Source organism: Chiloscyllium plagiosum, unplaced genomic scaffold, assembly GCF_037043375.1.
Source record: "Chiloscyllium plagiosum isolate Xiang-an unplaced genomic scaffold, Cpla_swu_hap1 HiC_scaffold_13, whole genome shotgun sequence".
In the NCBI taxonomy this organism is placed as follows: Eukaryota; Metazoa; Chordata; class Chondrichthyes; order Orectolobiformes; family Hemiscylliidae; genus Chiloscyllium; species Chiloscyllium plagiosum.
The window spans coordinates 31666542-31694327 of NW_028270151.1; the positions used below are offsets into that span (position 1 = coordinate 31666542).

Here is a 27786-nt window from a genome sequence, read left to right on the forward strand (position 1 = left end):
TCCCAAAGCTCCTCTACTCTGATATTCTCCACTAGACTGCTTCATTTCCTATGGCCAGATCCAGTACAGCTCCCTCACTGGTAGGGCTAGAAATGTTCTGTTCCAGCAAGTTCTCCTGCACACATTGCGTAGGAAATTAATTCTGCAAATTTTCCAAGCTGTTCCTCCCTATTTCGTTAGTTCCCATATGAACCAAAGCCAGTTGTTGTTTACCCTCTTTTCCGAGATGTTTACCCAGCCGTTCCATTATGTCCCCAACCCTTGTATCTGAGAGGCAACAGGACATATTGGATGGATGATCATAGGTGCAAACTAGATTCGAAAAGTGTGATGCTGGAAAAGCACGGCAGGTCAGGCAACATCCGAGGAGCAGGAGAATCGATGTTTCAGGCATAAAGCCCCTGATCTTCCTGCCCTTCGGATGCTGCCTGACCTACTGTGCTTTTCCAGCACCACACTTTTCGACTCTGATTTCCATCACACAATACCCACAATACTCGGAATCTGACCATTGATCATGACACTTTGGTGGAGTTTCCATCTCTTTCTTGTTCTCCTGACCTAATAATGTGATATTGGGATCGTTTTTGCATCATAACAACATGATAGTTCAGCATTCGGATGGGATCACATGATTCCATGTATATGTATGTTATTGCTTCTGTTTTCTTCTTTCAGAACAGGGAGAAAGTGAGAACTCCAGATGCTGGAGATCAGAGCTGAAAAATGTGTTGCTGGAAAAACGCAGCAGGTCAGGCAGCATCCAAGGAGGAGGAGAATCGATGTTTCGGGCATAAGCCCTTCTTCAGGAATGAGGAGGGTGTGCCAAGCAGGCTAAGATAAAAGGTAGGGAGGAGGGACTTGGGGGAGGGGCATTGGGAATGCGATAGGTGGAAGGAGGTTAAGGTGAGGGTGATAGGCTGGAGAGGGGTGGGGGCGGAGAGGTCAGGAAGAAGATTGCAGGTCAAGAAGGTGGTGTTGAGTCTGAGGGTTGGGACTGAGATAAGGTGGGGGGAGGGGAAATGAGGAAGCTGGAGAAATCTACATTCATCCCTTGTGGTTGGAGGGTTCCTAAGCGGAAGATGAGGCGCTCTTCCTCCAGGCATCGTGTTGCCATGGTCTGGCGATGGAGGAGGCCAAGGACCTGCATGTCCTTGGTGGAGTGGGAGGGGGAGTTAAAGTTTTCAGCCACAGTGCTGTTGGGTTGGTTGGTGTGGATGTCCCAGAGGTGTTCTCTGAAATGTTCCGCAAGTACGCGGCCTGTCCCCCTTTTTAGAGGAGGCCACATCGGGTGCAGCGGATGCAGTAAATGATGTGTGTGGAGGTGCAGGTGAATTTGTGACGGATATGGAAGGATCCCTTGGGGCCTTGGAGGGAAGTGAGGGGGGAGGTGTGGGCACAAGTTTTGCATTTCTTGCGGTTGCAGGGGAAGGTGCCGGGAGTGGAGGTTGAGTTGGTGGGGGTGTGGACCTGACGAGGGAGTCACGGAGGGAGTGGTCTTTCTGGAACGCTGATAGGGGAGGGGAGGGAAATATATCCTTGGTGGTGGGATCTGTTTGGAGGTGGCAGAAATGACGAAGGATGATACGATGTATCTGGAGGTTGGTGGGGTGGTAGGTGAGGACCAGTGGGGTTCTGTCCTGGTGGCGATTAGAGGGGTGGGGTTCAAGGGCGGAGGAGCGGGAAGTGGAGGAGATGCAGTGGAGAGCATCGTCAACCACGTCTGAGGGGAAATTGCGGTCTTTGAAGAAGGAGGCCATCTGGGTTGTTCAGTATTGGAATTGGTCATCCTAGGAGCAGATGCAGTGGAGGCGAAGGAAGTGGGAATATGGGATGGCGTTTTTACAGGGGGCAGAGTAAGAGGAGGTGTAATCTAGGTAGCTGTGGGAGTCAGTCGGTTTATAATAAACGTCCGTGTTGATTCAGTCACCCGAGATAGAAATGGAGAGGTCTAGGAAGGGGAGGGAGGAGTCTGCGACAGGTAAATTTGAGGTCGGGGTGGAAGGTGTTAGTAAAGTGAATGGACTGTTCAACCTCCTTGTGGGAGCACGAGGTAGCGCCGATACAGTCATCGATGTAGCGGAGGAAAAGGTGGGGGGTGGTGCCAGTGTAGCTGCGGAAGATGGACTGTTCCACATATCCTATGAAGAGGCAGGCATAGCTGGGGCCCATGCGGGTGCCCATGGCTACTCCTTTGGTTTGGAGGAAGTGGGAGGATTGGAAAGAGAAGTTGTTCAGAGTGAGGACCAGTTCAGTCAGTCGAAGGAGGGTATCAGTGGAAGGGTACTGGTTGAGTCGGCAGGAAAGGAAGAAGTGGAGGGCTTTGAGGCCTTCGTGATGGGGGATGGAGATGTACAGGGACTGGATGTCCATGGTGAAGATAAGGCGTTGGGAGCCGGGGAAGTGAAAATCATCATGGAGGTGGAGGGCGTGGGTGGTGTCCCGAACATAGGTGGGGAGTTCTTGGACTAAGGGGGACAGGACCGTGTCGAGGTATGCAGAGATGAGTTCGGTGGGACAGGAGCAGGCTGAGACAATAAGTCGGCCGGGACAGTCAGGTTTGTGGATTTTAGGCAGGAGGTAGAAACGGGCAGTGCGGGGTTGTGGGACGATGAGGTTGGAGGCGGTGGATGGGAGATCCCCTGAGGTGATGAGGTTATGGATGGTCTGGGAGATGATGGTTTGGTGGTGGGAGGTGGGGTCATGGTCAAGGGGGCAGTAGGAGGAGGTGTCCGCGAGCTGGCGTTTAGCCTCAGCAATGTAAAGATCTTTCAGAACATCCAAGGGTCAGTGAACCCAATGTGAACAGTGTGTTGCTCAGTAGAATTCCAAATGGCACCTCTGTGTCTCAGTCTGCTAACTAGCGGCAGTTTTAAATGACTTCTTCAGTTCTTCTGCATCTTTAGCACATTATTTTCAAAACAGAATTGTTCATTCTTCCTACAGAAATGGAGTTTGTTTGCAACCCCAAAGGTCCAAAATCTCCCTCCCTTTGTCCTCTTTCACAAAGCTTTCTGTTGTGGAAACTGGAAACGCTTGTGAAAATTCAAACTTGGTAGCAAAGATTCAACAGTCATTTCCAATTGGATCATTTCATTTTCACAATTCAATACATTACAGACAATCTTGTGAATGGGTTCTGTTCTTGAGTCAGCTTCAAAGTCAATTTATACACAAGTCAGAAAACAATGCAAGACTATATCAAGTTGCCTTTTGTAAGTATAGGAAACATTCGCTTGTGGCATTTTTGAAATCACACTCTTGAATGGGATTGCGTTCTTAAGTATGACAGTTTGTAATTCAGACATTTGTAAATTGGGGACCTCTCCCTATAATTCATTAAATGGCTCTAAGCACATCATCCAATCAAAAATCATGATGTGTGCGAAGTACATTGCATGTAAGCAATTAGCCAGTAATTGTATTTAGATATGCTGCAATTAGCACTCCAAAGGTTGGATGTAGTTCACTAATATGAAATCATTATACAGCCTTGCACAAAACAATTAATCAGTATTATTAATGTACCTGTCTTGCCATATCATCTCTGGACTCTACAGGAATTGTCAACAACAGCATTTTCTAGCATGATCTTTATCTGGGTCAGATCCTGATGGATTTCATAATCACTCCTGCAATAAAAAATTGACTTTATTGGACCGAATGAACCTTGCAAAATCGAACACACCAGGGTTCATTTTTTTTAGGAGGTCTTGACCATTATCTCTATTTACTGGAGGCTTTCAGTGATATGCGAAATTATTTTCCATGTTCCCTGGCTGAAAATTACTGTAAGAAATAATATTAAACCTACTTATTTAATTTTCTATCCTTTGTATTTTTTTTATTGGAATTGAACTCGTGACTATCTGCTCAAGTCTTTCAGCATCATGAATTGGTTAGTCATATTAGTGACCTGCATTCAGTTCTATAACTTGCCTGTTGTTGCTTATCGCCAAGTTGTTACCTTTTCTGCAATTCCTTGTGACGCGGTGGGAGCAGTGAAAGCCGCTGACCTTGCGGTTCATTTCATCAATAATGTCCGAAGAAAAGGATTCAAATACAAACTGAATAGATTAAAGAATGCCCAGGAAAAGCAGGTGGGTTGCAGATTTACTAAAGGAAGGTAAATAATAATTCTCCTTCGGAAATCCGAATCAGATATTTTCCATGATCTGTGTCAGGAGAGCACGGAGGCACCTTTAGATATGATTTCTGCAAAATGTGAACTGTTCACAAAAGTTTTGCTGTTTTCCTCTCGTTCAACATCTTAATGGGAATGTGAGTTAGAGCAGAGCTGACACCATTTTGAATGTTATTAAAGGGAAAGAAGGATTTTGTGTTTGAAACTTACCCCAGTCAATATTCGCTGGATGAAAAATATGGCTTAGGCTTTAATAAGAAGAGGAAAGCACACAAGACCGAGACAGTGTGTGGGTTTGGAAATCTTTTCTGATCTAGGCTTTACTGAAGAGCAGAGGGTGAATCCTGTCCACTTCATAAGGGATGTTGGCACAGATTGGCTGTTGCAGTACCAACTAGAGCTGCAAATCAGAGTGAGCACAGTACCACTTATTTAGGTGGTGGTGATCCTTACGTCACAGGGATCTCTGGCTGTATTGTTATTTACCTCCTTTTGATCCAATTACCTGCTTGGAACCAATCCAATGTTTGGCTGAGGAGCTGCTGAGCAGAAATAATCCTAAACTTGCTATCCACACTCCACTTCATGGTTTAGAAACTGAAGGAAATGCTCAAAGCAAAGCCAAGATGGCTGCTCTCTGATTGCAGATACCTCACAATTTCACTGCACGATGTACTACGCAATATTGTTCATAGAACTAACTCTTGTTTCATGGTTGATTGTATAGTTTTGACGCCCTGCGCCAGAGTAAATGGCCAGGTAACCTGTTCTAGCATTGACCAAGTCACGAGGGATGATTCACCTGCTCTTTTTGAATCATATGATGGGATCTTATGTGTTCACCTGAAACAACAGGAAAGGCACTCATTTAACATTCATATGAAAGATGACAGATCTGATCATACAGCACTTTAAAAAAAATGCTTAGTTGACAGTCTAGATTTTGTGTTTAAGTTTCCAGACTGTGTCTTGAATCCACAACCTTCTGCTCAGTTACAAGAGTGCCACTAATCATGGTCAATCCCTTGAAGTTGTGAATATGTTTATTCCACAATAAAGTAAATAGTAGGAATGAAATTGAACATCAAAAGTTTGACACAATTTATTTATTTCAATTTCTTAAACGTTTTCAGGAACGATACGAGATCAGCTATTATTTGGAGTTTGACGTTTTTGAAACCCAATGTCCCGTCAGTAGCTCCAAGCCATTGAAAAGATGTGGAATTCGACCATTTCACTCAATGGTAAAGAACCAATCATTTATAGTTTCTTCCTAAGATTCCTAGTGAATATTAAGCATTCAAAGATATCTCCTAGTCAGACTGGTTATGATGTTTAGATCAGAGTGGTGCTGGAAAAGCACAGCAGGTCAGGCAGCATCCAAGGAGTAGGAAAATCGACGTTTTGGGCAAAAGCCCTTCCTGATCAGAGTGGTGCTGGAAAAGCAAAGCAGGTCAGGCAGCATTCGAAGAGCAGGAAATCGACGTTTTGGGTAAAAGCCCTTCCTGATGAAGGGCTTTTACCCAAAATGTCGATTTCCTGCTCTTCGAATGCTGCCTGACCTACTTTGCTTTTCCAGCACCACTCTGATCTAAACTCTGGTTTCCAGCATCTGCAGTCCTCTCTTTTGCCTGGTTATGATGTTTGCATAAACACAGTAGAAATAGCAACAAACAATATAATCAGATTTGATCAAGTGTTATACTTATCGCTTTATATCAATAACCTTCTTCTCCTTGTTATAGACATGAGTGATGCATTGTGTGCTTCCTGCAGGCTATTATTTTATTTCAGAATTAAAGTATTTGTAGTTTTGCCCTTTACTTTTTAAATAAAAGAAACATGGGCTGCTTGACACTATCATGATATAACAGCTAGTTGGCTAGTTGCTATATATGAAGTTTGTTTGAGTGGTTATTGTGATATACATGTGAGGATCTTTGGACTCATTGTTATACTATAGAAGTGACGACTTTTTGACTAATTGTATTGTCGAGTTGTGAGGCTTACCATGTTAGTTGTGTCACAGTTTATCATAACAGGTTATTTGTCAAGTTGTGGCATTGGTATGATGGTTGTTTGACTTTTGTTCATGGTGTAAATATGAATGTGATTGGACTAGCTGTAGAATTATAAAGCTGGATTTTATGCTAGAGATAATGGTTCCATTCTGTAAATGTTAAGTGCTCAGGGGTAACTTGGCTGGTTCATGTCTCTGTTGCCACGGGTGTTGGTGATATTGTAATGGGGTGGGCATGAACAGTTAGGTGCCAGAACAATGCTGTTCGTATACTGCAAACTTTTACCTCCTCTTCAACTTGTCTCCAAAATGGGAGGTGCTACAAAATTCTAATGATGCAATCTTACAATACAGAGCAAGGATGCCATTTGGTCTATTGTATCTGTGCTTGTTCTTTGAAAATAGCTGTCCAGTTTCACTCCACAAGCCTGCTTTTATCCCATTACCTCATCAAGTACTCGCCCAGTGCCTTCTGAGATAGTGCAGATAGAACATAGAACATTACAGCGCAATACAGGTCTTTTGCCCTTGACGTTGCGCCGACCTGTGGAACCAATCTGAAGCCTATCTGTCCTAGACTATACCATTTTCATCCATATGTTTGTCCAAAGACCATTTAAATGCCCTTAAAGTTGATGAGTTTACTACTATTTAGATCAGAGTGATGCTGGAAAAGCACAGCAGGTCAGGCAGCATCTGAGGAGCAGGAAAATCGATGTTTCAGGCAAAAGTCTTTCATCAGGAAGGGCTTTTGCCCGAAATGTCGATTTTCCTGCTCCTTGGATGCTGCCTGACCTGCTGTGCTTTTCCAGCACCACTCTGATCTAAACTCTGGTTTCCAGCTTTTGCAGTCCTCACTGTTGCCGAGGTTACTACTGTTGTAGGCAGTGTGTTCCATGCCCAGACTAATCTTTGAGTAAAGAACTACTCTCTGGGTAAAGACTACTCTCTGAGTAAAGATGTGATGACTATTGGATCAGTTACAGAATCATGAAGTAGAAAAGAGAGTTGGCTCATTGTGCAAATTCCAGCTCTTTGAATGAGTCATCCAAGTCCAACCTAAGCTCCAGCCTTTTTGCCATAACTCTGCAAGGATGTGTTCAATTACCTTTAGGTCATCATCATTGGTAAGAGATGCATTGAATTAATTGTTGTTATGTTGCTATAGGACAAGTTATTAATAGTGCTGGTGCCAAGGTTGTTGGACTGGATTTTACTGTATAGGTGTGAAAGTTTTACAGTGATTGCAATAACATTCATGTTAGCATGATTGAACTAGAATTTGAATTTAAGGTAACAGTATTGTTACCATTAGTTATTACAGTGTGGGATCTGAGGTCAAACAATTATAGATCTATATGTGAAGCAGTCATCAAGACTGAGTTCAGATGCCTCAGTCATTCCAGTTTTATGATCATCAGCCTAATTATGACCTTCTGGTACATGGTTTGTTTAATAGTGCTGATACTAATCCAATATTATGCTTTTTGTACTTTCATTAGAAATCATTTGGTGAATGTAAAATCATCATTCGTATCTCAAAAGGTTTACAGAATGTGAAGGATTTTCAATGTTCTGAACATCCAGGTATAACATCTTTATCATGGCAATAATATTGGTGTCATCACATATAGTTTAAAGTGAATGTTACTGGATGTTCTTCATTGGACTCCAGGATCATGATCTAGTTAAAGAGATTCAGATTCTGATAAAATCCTAAAGAGATGAAATGCTGGCCATGAAAACCTTGCCTTCTCACTTTAGGGAGCTGATCTGCAATCCAAACTATGTTGTGTGAGTTGGTTCTTTGTTCACTGAAAAAATCCAAATTGAAATGGATTTTGTAGGAACAAGCTCGATGCATTAAATTGCTTCAAAGGTGCCAGGAAAACTTCAGTTGTTTTGAAAAATAAATGGTTAGAGTTTTAAAATTCACAATTTTATTTGGACTTCCTAAGCAAAGGATTGTTCAAAAGCTCTGACACTGAAACTTCTTAGAAATGTGACTGGTAGGAAAGTGAGTTGAGAAGAGGATGTAACCAGTCAAAAAGTGTGGTGATGGAAAAGCACAGCAGGTCTGAGGAGTAGGAGAATCGACATTTCGGGCATAAGCCCTTCATCAAGAATGATCTCCAGCATCTACATTCCTCACTTTCTCCAAGAGGACATAAAGAGTGTACAAAGGTATATAGATAGATTACATGACTGGGCAAAAATCTGGCATAATCTGGTGTATAATGTGAGAAACTGTGAAATTGTCAATTTGGCAGAAAAAAGTAACTAACTAGTGAGTGGTAGCAGAGTTTTGAGGTACAGAGAGATCTGAGCGTCCTCCTGCACGAATTGCAGGTTAGAATGCAGGAACAGCAAATAATCAGGAAAGCTAATAGAATGTTATGTTTTATTGTGATGGAGAATGAGATGCAAGGGTAGGGAAATTATGCCTCAGTTGTACAGAGTATTGGTGAGATGACATGTGGAGTACTGTGTACAGTATTGGTCACTTTACTTAAAGAAGGATGTTGATGCATTGGAAGCTGTTCTGAAGTTCACGAGACTAATACCTGGAATGAGCAGATTTCTTTATGAGGAACGGCCAGACAAGCTAGGCCTATATCCTCTTCAGTTTAGAAGAGTCAGAGGTGATTTAGTTGAAACATGTAAGATCCTGAAGGGACTTCCTTGGATGGTTGTTGAAAGGACATTTCCTCTTGCAGGAGACTCCAGAAACTGGGGACAGAGTTAAAACAAAACTTAAGACTGGGATGAAGAGACAATTTTTCTCTCAGAGGGCTGTGAATCTTTTGAAATCTGTTTCTGAAAAGGTAGTGGATAGACAATCTTAGGATGTTTTAAGGCAGAGGTACCAAGGGAACTGATTACCAAGGGATTGAAAGTAACGGGGATATGCAGGAATGTGGAGTTGGTGTTAAAATCAGAACTGCTATGACTTTATTGACTGGTAGAGCAGGTTTGAGGGGTTGGGTAGCCTACTTTTATTGCTTGTATAAATGACTCATGCTGCTGGTACTTGTTCTAACCCAGGCCTGAGCCACCAAGTGAGCACCACTTCCACCTTGGAGGTGACATATATTTGTGATATTTAAGTGGTATAGATGTGTTCTGAAAAAATTCCTAATGTTAGAATTCCCTGACATTGGCCACATCTCCTCTCATGCCAAGGGTTATAATAAAGCTGGAGAAAACTCTGAAAAGTTCAGGTCTTGGAGAAATTCAGTAAATTCGAGACTTCGGGACAGACATTTCTAAGTTGTGAAGTTTGGACTTTGACACATTAGAACACTTTCTTGCTGCCTCACGTCCTTTAAAAACGCTTTCTTATTTCCTCATCTCCCTTAAACATGACGTGCCTGCTGTTGTGTTGTTTCAGTTCAAAATCCATGCCGAAGATGCTGGTACACAATGTCATTAAATAACAGAATGGTGGATCGCTCTGTTCAAGTTGCCATTCAGAAGTATAACAGCGAGAGCAATGATACCAATTATTTTTCACTTTTTAATATCACAAAGGTTTTAACAAAGGTACGTTTTTTTTTCCATAATTAAATTACCTAGCAAGGAAAGCCTTAATATATCTTCAAGTTCTTAAAGTGACAAGCCAGACTCAGTTTGCAATGCAATTCCACATTATTTTAAAGGAAGCTGTGTTTAATTTGCGGTAATCAACTTCTGAATTTGCATACAACAGTACCAACTTCTAAAGGAGGCCCTCGGTTGAAGTCCAACCTGTGCCATTGATGTATCTATGAATAATTAAGCAGTTGATTAAAGGCACCTACCAATTTTTAATGTAGTATTTGAGATTGTTAAGGAGTTACTGCATTTTGCTATTTAGGAAAAAGTAAGCCATTCTTCATTATTCAGCCCATAACGCTACCATAAATGGAATTACAACTTGCTGCCTCTCCATAGAATTGTATATATGGTATACAGTGCATCAACAGGATAGTTAGTTCAAACTGAGTTATTGTCTATATTGCACACTCCTCCCATTGTATCTCAGCTCAGCCTTCCTACATCCTTTTTATTCCCTTATCGCTTGTGTACTTACTCAATTTTTTAAATGCACCAAGACCTTAAAAATTCATGTGCCTCATTTTTTGTGCATGAGGGTCATGCTTCATGATCTGCCCATGCTGGTCCTAATTGAGGTGGATGGTATACAATTTGCCACATCTGTCTGATACTCATGGATGTAGCAAGTGACCAAACAGGTCACTCATTATTCTGGCTACCTCTGCACTCAGCAGGTACTGAGCCTCGACCTCACCCTCATTCCGTTTGCTGGCCTGATCAACAAGGTCCTGATGAAGAGCTTATGCTCAAAACATCGATTCTCCTGCTCTTCGGAAGCTGCCTGACCGGCTGTGCTTTACCAACACTACACTTTTTGACTCTGATCTCCAGCATCTGCAGTCCTCACTTTCTCCTCCATGATAAACAAGATGCTGATTACATAATCCCCTTCCCTCACCCCACCCTTCCTGCCAATGAAGAGATACTGACATGATTCTGCTGTTTAGTATACAGCCACCAGTTCCAGTTGACACACAGTTTAAAGGCTTGTGTAGATTTGGGATCACAGGGATCTGTGTGGGCAGGTTAAGTTAAAGGATTGTTTGTGTGTAGCTCAGCAGGGAATGGGATGAAGTTTCAGACAAATACAGCTACAGAACTGAAATAAAGATATGCAAAGGGATAGCTTACAGGCATGATGGGCATTCACAATAAAATGCTGGAAGCATTGGCTAACCTAATAGACAACCTTGTGTCATTACCAAAGAGCATGGAGGAATCCGATATGATGGTGACAGGGGGGCAGATTTTCCCTTCACATCAGCTTCTGCAGTTGAAAAGAAGACAATATACTTTTTAGGTGGCATCTTAACGCAACTATGCTAAAATATACTGAAAGGTGCATTAAAACCATATCGTCGGCTGATTTCAATTTTCAACGCCAGACATGAAGGAAATGGTACTATACCAACAATTACAGTGAAGGGACTTACTGATCTGATGTCGTGCTACTTTGGCTTCAAGTGACAGAGGCCCCAACTAGAAACAGGCAGGTAGCTCCATCCATAAAATTTAGGGCAATTTGTCAATAATTTATCAATGTTTACTGGACTGCACATGAATTGCCAATTTGCATTTATCATCGAGAAGCAATATTAGGGAAGATATGAGGGGCTTGGACAAGATGGAGAATAGCTGTTTTCCTTAGTTGAAGGTGAAAGACAAGAAGTTTGGATTGGATTTAGAACATAGAACATAGAACAATATAGCCCTTTGGCCCTCGATGTTGCATCGACCTGCGTACTTTTCTCAGCTCGTCCCCCTATACTATCCCAAAATCATCCATGTGCTTATCTAAGGATTGTTTAAATCTCCCTAATGTGGCTGAGTTGACCTCACTAGCAGGTAGTGCATTCCATGCCCTTACCACTCTCTGCGTAAAGAACCTGCCTCTGATATCTGTCTTTAATCTATCACCCCTCAATTTGTAGTTATGCCCCCTCGTACACGCTGATGTCATCATCCTAGGAAAAAGATCATTTATTTTCATGTAGAGGGTGATGGGAATTTGAAATGTAGTGTCTGGGTTGTAGTTGAGGTTGGAAATCTAACGACCTTTAAAAAGTTTGCAGATGCAATGTCATAACATTCAAGGCTATGGGCCAAGTGCTGGAAAGTGAGACTAGTGTAGATTTATAGTTGTTTTTTGTTGGTGGGAGGGCCTGTTCTGTATTGTATGATTCTATGAATGATTTTATTTACTGGTAACTATTCCTGACAGGAAGGTTTTAAAATATATTTCATGGGTGCACAAGTCACATTAATGCCCCACAAAGATCAACCTGATCCTTGGGGCACAACATCCTTTCCCCTTTCCATCATCACCTTCAGTACCATGGAAGAGTTGCCTAATTTCCGTTCCTCTCCCTTTGGTGTTCATGCCTCCCTGAAATAAACTCCCTGCTAACAAGACAACATTAAGCTTGATCTTAGATATAGCATGGTGGCTCAGTGGTTGGCATTGCTGCCTAACAGCACCAGTGTCCCAGGTTCAACTCCAGCCTTGGGAAACTGTCTTTTTAGAGTTTGTACGTTCTCCCCATGTCTGCATGGGTTCACTCTGGGTGCTCTGGTTTCCTTCCACAGTCCAAAGATGTGCAGTCAGGTGAATTGGCCATGCTAAATTTCCCATAGTGTTAGGTACATCAGTCAAAGGGAAATGGGTCGGGTGGATTACTCTAGGGCTGGCATGCTGGCACAGTGAGTAGCACTGTTACCTCTCAGCATGAGGGTCCCAGCTTTGATCCCAGCCTTGGGAGACTGTCTTTGTGAAGTTTGCACATTCTCCTCGTGTCTGCGTGGGTTTCTTTTGGGTGCTCTGGTTTTCGCCCACAGTCCAATGATGCGCAGGTCAGATGAATTAGCCATGCGAAATTGCCCGTAGTGATAGGCGCATTAGTCAGAGGGAAATGGGACTGGGTGGGTTACTCTCCGCAAGGTCAGTGTGAACTTGTTAGGCCGAAGGGCCTGTTCCCACACTGTAGGGAATCTATCTAATCTAGATCAAGAGCTTATCTGTTTGCTGGGTTGCAATTGTTAGTGAGTTTCACTTGGTGACTGAATTTGTTATGTTTAGCTCAGCTGACAGATGCTTGTCAGTACCCTATGAGTGGAGAAATAGACAATATATCGGTCATTAAAAAAACTAAATTTCTTTGTGTTGCAGTCTGTACCAAGCCAAAGGATACTTGTGGAATTCATTATCCAAGAAACTAACTGCTTTAAAGATGACTTTGCTGTAGTACTTACAGCGTGTGTTCCAAAACCTCTCAAATATGCAGTAAGTATTATTTGAACAACTGTTTCATGCATAGAAGTAGACAGAGTAAGATGGCACAGAAAGAGGCCATTTGGCCCACTTGAAGTGTGCTGGTGATTTTCCTCCATGGGATTCTCGTTCCTCCCACATACCACATCCCTGCCCTGCAGCATATTCCATTTTCTCTCACACATTTGTCTAGTTCAACTTGGAAGCACCTAAACCAACTGCCTGAATCATTTTCTGTTACTGAGCTCCGCATTCTAATCTTTTTCTGAGTAAAGAAAGTTTTCCTCTGTTCACAATTGAATTGATGAGTAACTGTGATGTATTTATGGTCTCTGGTTTTGGATTCTTTCACAAATGGAAACATTCTCTCTACATCTACCCTGTTCACCCTCATTCCGAATACAGTAACATTTATATAGAGCTTTTGACAGAGCAAAATATCACAAGGTGCCGTTGGCCAGGGCAGCCGAACAAAAATAGAAGGGTTTGGAATGGCTCTGACCACAAGCACACAATGGTGTGTTTTGGTGACTCTTGAAATTGAAGAGAAATGTGGTAACATGAGCAGGTTTAGGAAAATAATAAATAGAGTGTAAAACCACAGTGGCAGAAGGAATAGGTCAGATGGAGGAGATAAAACTGGAATTGCAAAATTGATATTTTTAAAATGTGTTGATGGGGTGTCACTAATCAGGCTGCATTTATTGTCCATTTCTACTTGGCCTGGAGAAGGTGATGCTTAAACCATTGGAGTCTTTGGGGGTGCAGGGTCACTCACAATACCATAAGGGGATTCCAGTATTTTGCACCAGGAACAGTGACAGAGCAACAATATTTCTCCGAATGGAGGGGAACTTGCAGCTAGTGATGGTCACCTGCATCCAGTGCCCTTGTCTTCCTGCTAGCTACCTGACAAAAGAGCAGTGCTCGGAAATCTTGTACTTCCAAATACACAAGTTGGACTATAACCTGATGCTGTGTGATTTTTAAATTTGTCCATCCAGTCCAACACTGATACCTCCACATTAATACTGTTCTTTGTGTGGTCTGAGCTGCAGTGAAAAATATTCAATGAACTCTTGACTTGTGCCTTGTAGATGGTGGACACATTTTGGTGAGACAGGAGGCAGGTGACTTACTTCAGAATTCCTAATATCTGACCTGTTCTTCGAACCACAGCATTTATAAGGCGATGGGTTACAATACGTGTTGTAAAGGAGATGGAGATTATGGAGGTTGTAATAGGTGAGGGACATGTTGAATAACTAGATCTTCATAGCAAAATGGCCTGGATATTTCAGGAGGCAGTAGTCAGGGGTGAAGATCGGAAAGACACTGGTGATGGGAGGAAGTTAGTATTAAGGATGGACTTAGTGTAAGATAAAGTTAAAAATCACACAACACCAGGTTATAGTCCAACAGGTTTATTTGGAAGTGCTAGCTTTCAGAGCAAGCTCAGCTTGGACAAACAGAACCCAGAGGCTCGACCAATTCAGGATCAGGATGATTGAGCACTGGGTAATAGAGGTGAAACTGGGACTGGAGATATGGATTTTCCAATCCTAGCTGAAGAGAATTATGTTGTCTTCCTGATGCTGACCTGAAGAAAGTTCAGTCAGTCAGGCAGCATGAAATCCTATAGGATTATGATGAGTTGTAGTTGTGCATGTTTGTTAATGGACTTATTTACAATACAAGGGAATTTGCAAAGTTGGATGGCATTTATTTTAATGTGAGGCGACTTGTAAGTAAGGCAGATGAGTTGAGAGTACTGATTAACACATAGGAATGCGACATAATTGCTATCACAATGACATTACTGAGGAAGGGGCAGGATGGCAGCTCAATATTGTGGGTATAGAATCTTTAGGCAAGATAGGGAGGGGTAAAAGAGGAGATGGTGTTGAAATATTGATCAAGGATTCAATACGGAGGGATGAAAGCTTAGAAGGCTACTCAATTGAGGTCATGTGCCTGGAACTTTTAAACAAAAAGGGGGTCATCACATTGTTGGGAATGGATTATAGACTCCATAACAGGTAGTGCGAGACAAAAGGGCAGATATGGGGGCAAATTTCAGAGAAGTGTTAAAGTAATAAGATAATAATTTCTACTTTTCTAATATTATCTGGGATAGATAACATGTAAAGACTTAGAGAGGGTGGAAATCTTAAAATGTATCCAGGAGAGCTTTTTTAACCCAGCATGTAGAAAGTCTTGCCAAACACAGGGCAATACTGGTCCTAATTCCAGGAATGAAGCTAGATCACAGCTAATGTCATTGGTAAAGCATTACAGTGATAGTGACCATAACTCAGTAAATTTTAAAGTGGTCATGGAAAAGAACAAAGGTGGACCAGAAATGAAAGTTTTGAATTGGAGAAAGACCAATTTTGATATGATGTTATAATGTCTGGCCAAAATGGACTGGGAGCAGCTACTTGAAGAAAAATCTATGTTAGAGGAATGGATATCTTTCAAAAAGGATATCTTGAAAGCCCAGAACCAATATGCTCCTGTAAATGTAACGAATGGGACCAAAACTTCCAGAGAATCATAGATATTGAGGAATGTACAGGATTGCTAAGGAAAGAAAGGAAAGCCCATGGGTGAATGCTAAGAGCTGAGAGCATTAGCAGCCCTAGGGGAAAATAGAAAGTTCAGGGGCTACTTAAATTAGGAGAGCAAAAGGGAACATGAAAATACACCAGTGGTTAAAATAAAGGAAAATCCAAAGGCATTTATAAATATATTGGGGCAACAGTATAACCAGGGAAAGAATGGAGTTCATTAGTGACCAAAATGCAAAACATGTGTAGCAAGCCGTAGATGAGGTTTTAAATCAATATTTTACATTTATATTTACGATTAAGAAGAATGACAGCAGGAAAATTAGGGAAGTGGACTGTGATATACTTGAATGTATTACAGTTGAGAGAGGAACGATATTATCAATGTTGGCAACTTGAAATTGGTTGAGTCTCCAGGCCTGGATGATATATCACAGGATGCTGTGGGAGGCAAGCTTGGGGATTGCAGGGGCCCTGATATTAATAGGCAAACCCTCTCTTGTTAAAGAAGAGGTGCCAGTGGGCTGGAGGACTGTTAATCAGGTACCAGTACTCACAAAGGTTGGTAGGGATAACCAAGGAACTTCAGGGCAGTAATTCTCACGTCAGTGGTAGGGAGTTCTGAAGGAGGATGAGAAATAATCTCTACTTGGAAAGACAAGAATAACCAAAAATAGTCACCATGGTTTGATTGAGTTTTTGAAAAGGTAACTAGATGTGTGGATGAGGGTACTGCATATTGTCTACATGGATTTAGGTAAGACTTCTGACAAGGTGTCAAAAGAAAGATTGGTTATGAACATAAAAGTTCATGTATGCAGGCAATTTGGCAAATTTGACCCAAAGGTGCCGTTAGTGGAGGGAGGTAGAATGTAATGGTTGAAGGTTATTTTTGTGACTGCAAGTGTGTGCCCAGTGATAAACCACAGGATTTGGTACGGGGTCCCTTGTTGTTTTGCAGTGTACGTTATGATTTAGACATGAATGTAAAATGTTTAATTAGTAAGTTTGAAGTGGGCATGAAAATCGCTGGTGTGGTAAGTGACAAGGAGAAAAAACCATAGATTACAGGGTAATACAGATGAGCTGGTCAGATAGGCTGAACAATGACAAATGGAAATTGATCTCGAAAAGTATGATGTGATGCATTTTGGGTACACAATGAATTGTAGTTCCGAGGGTGTACAAAAGATCAGATGGATCTTGGTGTGCACATCTATGGATCCCTGATAACAATAGAACAGGTGGATAAGGTGGTAGAGAAGGTACATGGAATACTTGACTTCATTAGTTAGAGCATTGAATACAAGAGTAGAGAGGTTATGATGGAACTGTATAACATGTTAATTGAGCCATATCTGTAGAACTGTGTGCAGTTCTGTTTGCCACACTATAAGAAGGTGGTGAATGCACCAGAGAAGAGATTCTCCAGGATGCTATCTGGATGGAACATTTCAGCTCTGAGGAGAGACTCGACAGACAGGATTGTTTTCCTTAGAGTGGAGTAGGCCGAGGGAAACTTGATTGAGGTGCCTGTACTGATGAGCGGCATAGATAAGGTAGATGAAGAAGATTTTTTTCCCCTTAGCTTCAGGAAACATGGAGCATAGATTTATTGTAAAGAACCAGAGGTTTAGAGTAGATTTAAGGAAGAATTGTTTTCACCCAAAGGAATTCATTCTATGTGAAGGTGATTGAAATGAATAGCATCATAACATTTAGCTAGTATTTAGATGATCACTTGAAACACCATAGCATACAATGCTACAGGCTGAATGGTTTCTTTCTATACTGCAAAACATTATGACTCTACAATCTTGAATTGAATTGATAAAAGCAAATTACTGCGGATGCTGGAATCTGAAACCAAAAGAAAATGCTGGAAAATCTCAGCAGGTCTGACAGCATCTGTAAGGAGAGAAAAGAGCTGACATTTCGAGTCTAACTGACCCTTTGTCAAACACAGAAAGAAAAGGAAAGCAGAGAAGGTGGACAAGGGAGAGAGACAAAGGGTCAGTTAGACTTGAAATGTCAGCTCTTTTCTCTCCTTACAGATGCACCAAGCCTTTAAAACCCACATTCCTAGGGAGATCTACTTCACCTCTGATCTCAGCCAAACCCGCTGAGATTTTCCAGCATTTTCTCTTTTGGTTTTGAATTGAATTGAATTTATTGTCACGTAAACTGAGGCGCAGTGAAAAGCTTTGTCTTGCAAGCAATATAAGCAGATCACATAGTTAAATAACATAGATAAGTAAATAATAGGTTAACAGCAGCAAAACAAAAACACAGGTACAGATAAATACTAAGAGTTTGGGAGTCCATTCAGTGTTCTAACAACAGTAGGGTAGAAACTATTTCAAAACCGACTGGTGCATGTGTTCAGGCTTCTGTACATGCTCCCTGATGGTAGAGGTTGTAGAAAAGCATTGCCAAGGTGGGATGGATCTTTGAGAATGCTGGCGGCCATTCCTTGACAGTGGGCCTGGTCGATGGATTCTATAGATGGGAGGTTGGCTATTGTGATTGTCCGGGCCAAGTTCACCACTTTCTGTAACAATCTTGCACTACAGCTCAGAAACGATCACACATACAATAAAAATTTCAATTGTTGAGGTTGATGGAATTGTCATGTTTCACATGGCTTAACGAGTTGATCAATATCTTTATTCATGCTGAACCAATAGGTGGAGGTAGGCACCAATCTCCTGTCTTTTTTTGTACCCATGTGACTGTACATGTGTGACCTAGTATCATCTGGAGTAGAGCTTCTGTAATTACCACTTGTTTACCTTTAAAACTCACATTCCTAGGGAGATCTACTTCACCTCTGATTGGCCAGAATGAAGGTAGTTGCTTGGAGACATGTTAAATATTTCAGGTTTTCTGCTGATGCTGATCATTTTGAGCTGTTACAGCAGATCATCAAACATAACTTACTGAATTTGCTCAGCTTGGCTGTAACCAAACTGTATAAGATTGATGATGAGACAATCCTCTCATTCATATTCAATAAAATCCATTTGTGGGTCAAAAGGAATTCCTTCTTTCCTAGCAGGATTTGGAATTCTGCTAAGGGAATCAAAAATAATCATTTGAGAACCTGGTCCATGCTGTGTTTCTACATCATATCCTTGGATCTTCACAAATAGTTGTGGAGGGTCAGAGTGATGCACATGTGTTTGGCTTTCAGTAGGCCATTTCTAATGGTTGTTGAAATTGTGAAATTGCTGGGCATTAACACATTTTTGAGAAATTGAAAAACTGTGATAATTTTCCTGCCATATGTCTGGTATGTTTTTGTGGAGGATATCTTGAAAATAAGATACTTTGTAAATACTGGAATGTAAGGGGATAAAAGTTGAAAAATTGAGGCAATTTTTGGGTCTTTTTATATTGTGGTGTAATCATTTTCTATACATCTTCTACTTTGGTAGAATCAGGTCTAATACTCTGAGCAGAAACCGCATCCTTCTACCTTTCTATAATTTTGATTGTGGACTAAAATGAGAAAAGGACTGTTTCAAAGCCAATGTTTATGGAAAGGATTATAGCTCTTTTTAAAAGCAAGTGACCTGACAATCATTGTAAGTGCTATTCATACTTGTTCAAGGAGGAGGGAAGTTACTACAAACAAACTGAAGCCAGTGATTTGGCTAGCAATCAGTAGCTGATTGGTCTGTGGGTGGTGGCTGGCTGTTGATGACAAGGACCTTCTGCCTGCCAACAAGTATGTGATTGCCTCCCAGGTAGCCGAACAGCTTGTGGATGTGTATCTTTGGTCAGAAGCCATTGGACCTTTCCAAAGGAAGGGACCTTTTCTTTCTCTGTAGTAACAAACACTTCAAGCCTGAAGAAAGTCCATTTATTTCCCCTCAATAATTGCTGGAAGCTATGGCTCTTAATCAGTAAGTCAGAGACTTTGTATGTCTGAATGAGTTGCTCTGTGCTTCGTGCAAACAAGTGAAAGTACCTGGAGAAAGAAGTTTGAGGAGCAGTAGCCAAAAAGATCACCTCAGTGTAAAACCCACAGCCAAGAACTATTGACAAGTCTTCCTACTCTTTTCCTCGGTCCATAACACCTATCTTTTTCTGTTTCTGTAAGGGTGATTTTTAAGGGATTTGGAGCTTTAACTAGTAGATTTGTATATTGCTGGTCATAATTATTTATCTGTAGTTACAATCTATTTATTTGTGATAAATAATATTTTTTGTTAAATACAGAAACGTGGTCCTGCCTTCCTGACTGCCTGGGTCCAAAAGAGAGATAAATTGGAGAATTTCGAATAAATTTAGAAATGTTTTCATTTTATGAAGACTGTAGGAAAAGTGAGGCCTGATTTCCAGTGAGCCATAACATATTTGACAAAGTAAATTTAACAAATTCATTTAGTTCATGGTGATTTGATGATTTTACAGTTGAAAATAAAAACATATTTTTCTGCCACTGTCATTACCCTCATGTTTAATTTGTCTGAGATTTGACTGCGTTATGGGGACAACTTAGTAGACATTTGATGATATAGGTATGGATATTGCTGGAATTTTCCTGGCTGATGGATAATCCAAATGATAATCCAAGGAAAAGATTTCTACTGAAAGTTACTTGAAAGTTGTCAGTTCCTGTGGCTCCAGGGAAGGTTGTATGGATCATTGTTCAATTTTCAAAATCTCTTTTTCCATTATTCAGTCAAACTGGATCTAAACATATAGTGCAATGTTGTGGTTCTGTTCGCCGAGCTGGAAGTTTTTGGTGCAAACGTTTCGTCCCATGGCTAGGCAACATCATCAGTGCTTGGGAGCCTCCTGCAAAGCGCTTCTTTGATGTTTCCTCCGGTGTTTATAGTGGTCTGTCCCTGCCGCTTTCGGTTGTCAGTTTCAGCTGTCCGCTGTAGTGGTTGGTATATTGGGTCCAGGTCGATGTGTTTGTTGATGGAGTTTGTGGATGAATGCCATGCCTCTAGGAATTCCCTGGTTGGTTTACACAAACCAACAACCACGCTCAGACAACAACTCACCAGAACGAAGGACCCGATACCCAACATGAGCAAGACGAATGTAGTGTACAAAATACCATGCAAGGACTGCACTAAACACTATATAGGACAAACAGGAAGACAGCTAACAATCCGCATACATGAACATCAACTAGCCACGAAACGACACGACCAGCTATCCTTAGTAGCCACACACGCAGACAACAAGCAACATGAATTCGACTGGGACAACACTACTATCATAGGGCAAGCCAGACAGAGAACAGCAGGGAATTCCTAGAGGCATGGCATTCATCCACAAACTCCATCAACAAACACATCGACCTGGACCCAATATACCAACCACTACAGCGGACAGCTGAAACTGACAACCGGAAGCGGCAGGGACAGACCACTATAAACACTGGAGGAAACATCAAAGAAGCGCTTCGCAGGAGGCTCCCAAGCACTGATGATGTCGCCTAGCCAGGGGATGAAACGTTTGCAACAAAAACTTCCAGCTCGGCGAACAGAACCACAGCAACGAGCACCCGAGCTACAAATCTTCGCACAAACTTTGAATATAGTGCAATATTTTTACAATGCACCTGTAATTGAGCTGCACCACTCAGTATGATGCTTCACTTTCCAGATGATCCACAAATCTTAGTGGATGCTGGATCACTTGCTAATTCTAAATCTGAGATAGATAAAAGCAAATGTATAAAGGGATATGGGCCAAAGGCAGGTACAGAGGAACCTCGAGGACATGGGCGGGGAGTATTTCATTCGGTTGATTGAATGTCGGAAAATCGAATGCCAGACAACATGGTTTAGCTAAGCATTGGGACCTTGTGATCTTGTTAGATAATCCAAAATTCAGATAATCGAATGCTGGATAATCGAGATTCCCCTGTATATGGAGTTAGGTCATAAATCAATCTTAATCTCACTGAATGGCAAAACAGGCTTGAGGGACTGAATGACGTATTCCTCCTCCTATGTTCCTATATTATTTTGTTTCATTGAATTCAATTCCAATTCGGGATTTACTTGATTGTGAATGGTGCATGATGACAACTGTCAATGGTGGATTGAGCTTTGTCTTTTGGAAGTAACATGGCTTCATCTTTGATGTTGACAATAACATCATGTCTGAGTAAAGGTTAGTCAGGAGATGGATAGAGTTGATGGTGTGGCGTGGCAACTTCCTGGGGGTGACCATATAGAGGTTTATAAAATCACAAGGGGCATGGATAGGGTAAATAGACAAAATCTTTTTCCTGGGGTGGGTGAGTCCAGAACTAGAGGACATAGGTTTAGAGTGAAAGGAAAATTTTAAAAGGGACCCAAGGGGCAACTTTTTCATGTAGAGGGTGGTGCGTGTATGGAATGAGCTGCCAGAGGAAGTGATAGAGGCTGGTACAGTTACAACATTTAAAAGGTATCTGGATGGGTATAGGAATAGAAAGAGATTAGGGGAATATGGGCCATATGCTGGCAAATGGGACTAGATTAGGTTAGGATATCTGGTCAGCATGGATGAGTTGGACTGAAGGGTCTGTTTACATGCTGTACATCTCTATGGCTGTATGATAGGCTTGGTCCCCTATGGGCTATAAGAATATATAGATACATGCATGCAAGTGGACCAATAATAGCTGGTGTTTCAATAACTTAAACTCTTTTAGGTGTCAAAATTGAGGAATCATACTGACATGTAAGATGAATAATGCCAGTGCATGTGATCTCACACCTGATATAAGCATTTGCTAATTTGTGGACTGCACCTGAGTGCTGGCTTCCTGAGAACATCTCTTGCAAGATGCTTAAGTAGTTGGCATTTGCATTACACCTGTGTCAGTTTTGGTATTTAATAGATGCTGTTAATTCTTTTTGGGGCATTTCACTGGATGGAGTCAAAGGCTTCAGTTGTTCTGATGGTGTCCATGTTGTGTGTCAGGTTAGCCACATATGTTGTCTAACTGGGATCTGCAAGCTGTAACATTGTAAATAATTCTTGGACTTTGTTGACCTGCTTATGTTGCATGGATGGAATTTTGAAAACATCCTTGGTATTGTTCCTTGGCTGACCGTTCTCCATACACTGCTGTGGAGTATCATGTGGCAATTGGATTTCTTGAACATGTTCGTCCAATATTCTCTGTAGAACATAGGGTGTATATGTCACAAAATACTGGATACTGTTTTGATAGGTGAAACAAGCCATATGTCATGCAGATGTCAATGAAAAAGATGCAGCTCTAGTGTGCTCCTGAGGATCATTGATGATTATTGATCAGTTCACCACCCTCCGTTTCATCCCCTGACTACTGTCGTCTCCTTACCATTACCTCAAAACTGAGCCTGAAGGCACTGCTGGTGGGTGAACTGGCCTAAATGTATTCTCCTGGAATAGGATGGACAGCCTTTTGAGGTATGCTAGTTATCAGGTACTCCTAAAAAAAACACTTTAATAGGCCAATTACAGGCCTTCCAATTGGTGTCCATGTTGCCAGTGTAATTTTGATTCTGGACCCAAAATGGACTTGAATGAATTTCTACCCAATTATTTCTATGAATGTTCCTTTGAGTTGAACTCTACAATCTACAGAGTAAATAGTACACTGAAGGTATTTCTCTCTCGTCACCCTTTCTGTGAAGCTGTGCAATGCCTTGCTTAGAAGAAAAGTAACAGAGCAGTTTTGCACAGATGTTTCAATTTTCTTCAGCTTCTCAGCAATACCTTAGCAATTCAAATAATATCCTCCTTTCATCTTCCCTTTTCACTTTCCTAAAGGTGTCTCATTCTCTGCGATTGGTGCTTTTTAAGTGCTTGTAGCAGATGAATGAGGTGAACCAAAGTGACTCATCAAATGTGTTTTCTCTCTGTCACCGCGGCAACATTCACTTTTAACTTGCTGACTTTTCTGAATGGTACTATTTTGATCAGAAACTCCAAACACGCATACAGTTTATTGGTCACCTTGATATGTAAGAAATGTAATAAATAGACAAGTGCAATACATTTATGATATGTGATTTAATAACTTTCAAGAAAAATCATAATTTGCCTTCCTTTGCAGCATTTGGGTTTCTGTACGGCATCTTTTGATTCGGAGAGTCCTGATGATGATGTGGTTGAGGTGAACTGTGACATTTATGCCACAAAGGTAGTTGCGCTGAACTCCTTTTATTCATTTGGATCTTATGAAAGTCCAGTACTCAGTCTGTAATTGAATCATTCTATGAATGTTTTACAGTCATTTACATGGTTCCTGTTCCACTATAAAGTCTACTCTGACTGTGCTCTCTTACATGTTATGACTATATTGTCTTTTTTTTTTACATTTTTGTGACAGATATGATTATAATATGGTTTTGTACAGTTTTTGTTTCTGTTTAGTTATCTTTGTAATGTAGATACCAGGTTTTGATGATCAGTTCTATGTTCTAGTAGAAATATCAAGAAATTTCTCCTGTAGCATCATCAAGCATCATCAAGTAGAAATGTAACTTAGTTGTGTCTGTTTTTTAGTGAAACAGGGCAAAAAGGATTAACTTAGGTGATGGTGCCCATTCAATCAACACTAGATGATGGAATGCTTAAGGAAGAAAACTTGATCTTCACTACAGTTAGTGCATTAAGGTCTCTTGCATATGTAAGTTCAGGAACAAACAGCTGTGAAAGGACTCATCTGTAAAAATTGAAGAAATGAGGAATGGAGCAGGGTTTTTTTCTTTCTTTTCCCCACAATTCTGGCGAACAGTGGTAGTGCTTATTTAACTCCAGTACCCATGTCGTGTGTATGCAGGTGTAGGACACAGTGAAGAATAAACAAGTGTGTAAATCCTTATTTGTTTTCCATCACTAGGAAGAAAGGAAACACCCTAGTGGCCAGTGACAAGCAGTGCCTTTCTCGACAAAGGGCAATGCTGCGTGATCAAAAAAATGAAGGAGAGGGCAGGGATTAAATTGAAATAGAGTTGGAGAGGGAAATAAAACACTCCACACCTTGCGGTGCCCACCTCTCCCTAAACAGCTCAAGGGGTTGGTGGGCACTGTGTACTCCTTCTCCAGGGACACCTGGGCTCGAACATAACCGTGGAAGAGGGGAAGGCAATTGGCCCTAACGACCCCCTCCACAGCCCGCTGCCTGCATCTGTTTATGGCCAGTTTGGCCAGGCCCAGGAGCAGACCCATGAGGAGGTCCTCTGACCTACCCTTCTTCTTCTGCACCATGTGCCCAAAGTTCAGGAGGGTGGGGCTGAAGTGCAACCAAAAACAGAGGAGAAGGTTTTTAAGAAAATCAAAAAGGGAGTACAAATGCCCACACCCAATATATGGAGCAGGTTTTAGGTTTGCATTATTCAGACTTCTTCAAAGAAGCCCTCAACAAGCTATTGTCATGATTTCAGCCCCAATGCCCATGTAAATCCCCCGCAGTCAACAGGATTTAACTTCAAGTTGCTACAATCTGGATGAGAAGCCCAGCATTTGGCACTTGCAAAAAAAGCAAACTTCCAGTGAAGGCCTGACAGAAAGTGATGCTTTCTCTTTTCTCTCCCTCTCCTCACATAAAATGTTGAAGTTGGTGGCTCAGTTTTGAACAACCTAACCCATAAGTTGAATTTCTAATGATTTTGTATCTTTTTTTGCAAGTAATAGCTTCTTTTCCTCTTTCTTGCGTATCTGTCAATGTACAACTAGTAACTTTTCTCAAGTTTATAATTAATTTTCTTCAGCAGTAATGTTAGTATCAAAACCATGCATTATCTCAGAGACTACTCCAACATTCTCCTACTGTCTATTAAGGATCCTTCTGCTGTGTGTTTTTGCAAACCTCTTGAGATGTTTGGGTTGGATCTAACATCTGAAATTTGGGAGAGCTATTCCCCCCATCAATGCTGCAAATGTAAAATAGGACAGAATGATGTTAAGTTGGGAATCCAACATCATCTGGCAGTTCCCAAAATGAGAAAACTTAGAGAAATTGGCATTGGTGAGTGGAAGTTGGCAGCCTTCCCACTAAATTGGAATGACTAATTAATGTACTGTTGAGTTGTTAATGACACAATTGCACGCTGCCCTTGACATTTCTCAGGAATTGGCATGAAAAGTTTGGGGATGTTTTACAGCAGCTATGAGGAAAGAAGGAAGGCTAGAAACTAAAGCCTGCAACAGAGACCATGGCTGACTAATAACCGTGGTTCCATTGGTGGCAGTGTCTGAATGGTTTCCTTAAAATTATTTGCAAGCTTTTTTTGAACCTTCAATAAAAAATTACATAAACATTTGTGTTGCAGAGGACCTGTAGACATATAACCATTATTGAATTCATTACATGGAATTTTCCCTCTGCAGCTTGATGACCCAGCCTACCCGATCATGATGCTTATTTTGATGATCTGAGATGGAGGGGTTCATGGACAACTCAATTTCCATTCCGCTCCCTTACACCAATGAATTGTAAAATGGTTCATGGAATAGGAGAGGGACTGATTACATTTAGAGTTCTACAGCATGGGAACAGACCCTTCAGTTGAACTTGCCAAATCTGACCAGATATCCTAAATTAATCTAGTCCCATTTGCCAGCATTTGGCTCGTATCTCTCTAAACCCTTCCTATTCATATCCCCATCCAGATGCCTTTTAAATGTTGTAATTGTACTACCTTTAACACCTCTTCTCTTCTGGCAGCTCCTTCCACACATAACGACCCTCTAAGCTCCCTTAGGTCCATTTTATATCTTTCCCCATTTCACCTTAAACCTATACCCTCTAGTATTTGACTCCCCATACCCTGGGAAAAAGATTTGGCTATTCATCCTTTCCATGCCTCCATTATTTTATGAACTTCTACAATGTCACACCCCAGCCTCTGAGATTCCAGAGAAAACAGCCCTAGCCAATTCAGCCTCTCCCTATATCTCAAACCCTCCAAACCTGGCAACATCCTTGTTAAACCTAGAAGGGTTCAGAAAAGATTTATATCATCTTTTCTATAGCATGGAGACCAGAGTTGAATGCAATATTCCAACAATGTCCTGTACAGATGCAACATGTCATCCTAATTCATATACTCATTGTTCTGGTCAATTAAGTTCAGTATTTTTAAAGACTTGTGTGGGCAGAAATTTTGGGTGAATTGTTATTAGAATTGAAAGCAACTCTAAAATAATTATTGTAGACAGAGTCAACAGAAAGGAGACACTTGTAATTAGTCGCCTGATGATTCTATGATGATTTTCTGGAGTGATTGACACTTCTAAACTCAGCAAGTTGATATTTTTATATTACTGCAGGGAGTCACAGTCCGAGGATTAAGTGGGCAAGTAGCGCCTCATGAGGACACTTATTCAGATGGAGAACAGATATTTAAACCCAAGCTCAAGAGATCCACTTCCAACTCCAAACGCCGAAAGACAAAAAGGCCAAGGAAGAAAGACTCATCTTCATCAGAATCATCAGAGTCAGCAGAGTCAGCAGAGTCAGCAGAAGAACGACAAATGCGGAGGCATCGTGGACCTTTCAGAAGTCCAACAATTCATTATCACATTTTCCCAAATCTCCCTCCACATCCATACACCTGCCCAGGTCAGCCCAGGTATGTTCTGAGAACACACTAATCAAGCAAGGAAGAGACAAAGAGACAAACAGAAAGCAAGAAAGGACAGGGAAGGCACTGATCTTCAATGTCTGGAACTTGATGGGGCAGAAGCCCTGATTGCAAATTTAAGCACAACTTGATCATGATTTTCCATCCAAATATTGAATCTGCTCGAACTTATCTCCTTCAACTGATAGCATGCTGATGGAAAACACTAAAAAATGACAGTGTTCATTGGGGATTCTTACTATTGGAGATGTGTGAAGAATTGCTCTGAATTTATGTTTTAATTTCTTCATATTCATGAATTTCAACTTGAAAATTAATCTGAAATAAGTGGCAGAGTTTAATATTACAATTTGTATAACAACATTAGGCTTAAAAATTTAAAGATGACTTTTCATTTAAAAAGAATATTAGCTGTTACTTGTGTGTAAATATTGGCATTTCTTCCCAAAGATTACTTGAAATAAAATGTACTGTAATCTTCACCTTTTATTTTTACTGTAATTATTTAATTATGAACAACTCCTACTTGTCACACAATGGCACTTACAAATCACTCATTTATTTGTTAACAATCATTTAAAAAAGCAATT

General features: G+C 41.1%; 1 pseudogene across 1 annotated transcript; it reads left to right on the forward strand.

Moving 5' to 3' along the window:
• The first annotated feature begins 3864 nt into the window (after positions 1 to 3864).
• On the forward strand, positions 3865 to 27678 carry LOC122556056 (antihemorrhagic factor cHLP-B-like; annotated as a pseudogene). Its single transcript, XR_015759015.1, has 7 exons — positions 3865 to 4100; positions 5278 to 5388; positions 7667 to 7751; positions 9556 to 9707; positions 12928 to 13041; positions 23662 to 23748; positions 26883 to 27678. The product of XR_015759015.1 is annotated as an antihemorrhagic factor cHLP-B-like (transcript).
• Positions 27679 to 27786: the final 108 nt, after the last annotated feature.